Consider the following 2,654-nt stretch of genomic DNA (forward strand, 5'->3'; position numbering starts at 1 on the left):
CTCTCTCTGAAATTACCAAATACTATCTAGATTTATTGAGCAGTACCAAGGTTTTACCTTGTTAACATAGTTAAAAATCAGAGTTCTATATTCTCGTTTGCATGGTGTAATAAATAAAAGTAGATATGAATTCCAATATTGAATATCATTTAACTTACCTTTTTTAATAGTTTACAATTTTGATATTTAGAATTTGTTTAGAATTGGGGACACGGATGTGAGAAGGATCCTTTCAAAATCTATTTCTACTTTTATTTATTAGTAATTACTGGTATTTGAATTAATTCAAAAGTATAAAATATGATATAGATTTCACATGAACAAATTAAAAGATACGGCCAACTTTACCATGTTTTTTAATGCTGCTTGAAAATTTGAAAGTGAAACAAATGGTGAAATACATATTTACAAATGTGGATATCATGTATGTGAATATTTCACTTTGGACTCTGGATATTGGTTCCATTAAACTTTTATTGTGGTCAAACCAAAGTTACAATCTGAGAAAGACTACTGGGTGTGTAGGGAGTTTGTCTGGAAGAATCTGTAGAGTCCACATGCTATCATTTTATTCATAGTCTTTGCTTCTGGAAATAAAAAGCCTTAACTTCAGTTTCTAATGTGCTATAGAATTCCCATGAGAACATTACAAAAAATAAATTAACCTTTGCTAATTTTCTTTTTTTCCATCATAAGTTGGATAGCATGCATACAGGAAGAAACTGATTCCAAACAAAGCACTTAGACTATCTCTATAGTGTTTTTAGAAACCTTTTTTAACAATTGGAACTAAAAATAATGAAGAACTTTTTCTTTCTTTCTAAGAAGATTCTGTCCTTCCTAAGTTGGTAATTTTTATTCAGATGATATTGCATTTTGATTTTTTTCTACTTTCCCCAAAATGGAGATTGATTTTTGTTTGGCTGAAAAAATAGCATATGATTCTAAAGTATAACCTTAACTTGTTATTTTGATATGAAGAATACCTTATGTTGCATAAGAGCTATTTTTGTTGTTCCATCTATTCAGAGACAATTTTTGTTAGTAGTAAAAATAGCTCAGGATAAACCAAGTACAAAACGTAGTTTTTTTTTCCCCTAAAATTTAAAGTCCTTATTAAAAAAAAAAGACAAAAGGTTGTTATTGAAATCTTAGGTACATACTTATGTTTATACTAATGTCCTTTAATTACAAGGTGCCTCAAATTACACAAAAAGACATTTATTTTCAAAGGACATGATAAGGTAAAAGAAGGAAAAGAACGTCTTAGATTTATTTAGCATAGTCACAGCATTCATTTCATTCATTTATTCCCATTCATCCAGTCAGTCAGTCAAATTTTCATTGAATAACTATCATGTTCCAGGAAATGTGGTAAATGCTGGAGATATAGTACCATGAAATAACCAGCCCACATAAACAGACCAGACTTTCAAGTTAGTACTTGATTGAGGATTCTGAAAACAAGAAGAGGATAAGGGGGAACAAGTAACTTACTGTCCTATGTATTCATTGGCAGGCATGGGGGCTACATAACTTTTCACCGATGATGCCTCTGTGATGACAACAAAAACATGCCAAGACTAAGCTAAGGACATTTGTGCTATAGACAGAAGTGGGAATGCTGGGTCCTAGATGACAAAAAAGGATGTTTTTGGGAATTATGTACTTACTGCAAAAATAGAAGACATGTTTTTTAAAATATTCAGTTTTATACAACAGAAATTCAAGAGTCAAGAGTTAAAAAGTAAGACCTATAACACTAGAAACTACTGATAATGTTATTTAGAAACATTCAAACACACGTTAAACCGCATTTAAAACACCATCAAAACTATGTTTTTAAAGAGTTTTATCAGTGATGGATTTCAAATTCAGATATAGATAATGCTACATAAGATAAATATTTCAAAGGCCATATTTTATTTCCCTCCCTTCCCCTCCACTGCCCTCCCCTCCTCTCCCCTCGCCTCCTCCTTCTTGCCTCCCCTCCCCTTCCATTCCCATCCTATCCTATTGTAATTTTGAGAGCTCAGCTAATCTTTCCATGCCATCACAATAGACATACAGCTTGATTCTGAAACAGTAGTCAGACATTACTTCAGTAGTCATGGATGCTAGAATTTTATGAATAATGAAAACAAATCTGACTTTTACAATCTTAGGATATCTTAATGGATTTTGGTATCTTGCATTAACTTTTGAGTAGGATGTGTCAGGTTTCAATATCAGATAAAAAGAATACTGTTTGATAAATGCTATGAAAAAAGTTCCCCTTTCTTTTTCAGGTAATTGTTTAATTTCCTTCCAAGGTTTCATAGCTTCACCATGACAATCCACAGCCAAAAATAAGTGGCCAGGGCATCACCAAAAAACAGTATAAAAATGAGCTTATCTATTGGGACATGATTAAAGTTTCAACAAGGGTATCTTATTTTGTTGAAAGTCATTGACATTTAGTGACATGTGACATAATGATATGCTCCCAAATAGTGTAAAAGTTGCCAGATAAGTCTGGGTAATTGTAACATCTTGTAGCCATGATATATGCTCTACTCCAAGTCTATTATAATTGGGAAATACTATCAAGAAGGAGGTAAGCTTTGCACAGTGGCAGTAGCGTAGCCAAAGTGGTTTATCCAAGGTGAGATTAT

This window comes from Prionailurus viverrinus, chromosome A1 (genome assembly GCF_022837055.1).
Source record: "Prionailurus viverrinus isolate Anna chromosome A1, UM_Priviv_1.0, whole genome shotgun sequence".
In the NCBI taxonomy this organism is placed as follows: domain Eukaryota; kingdom Metazoa; phylum Chordata; class Mammalia; order Carnivora; family Felidae; genus Prionailurus; species Prionailurus viverrinus.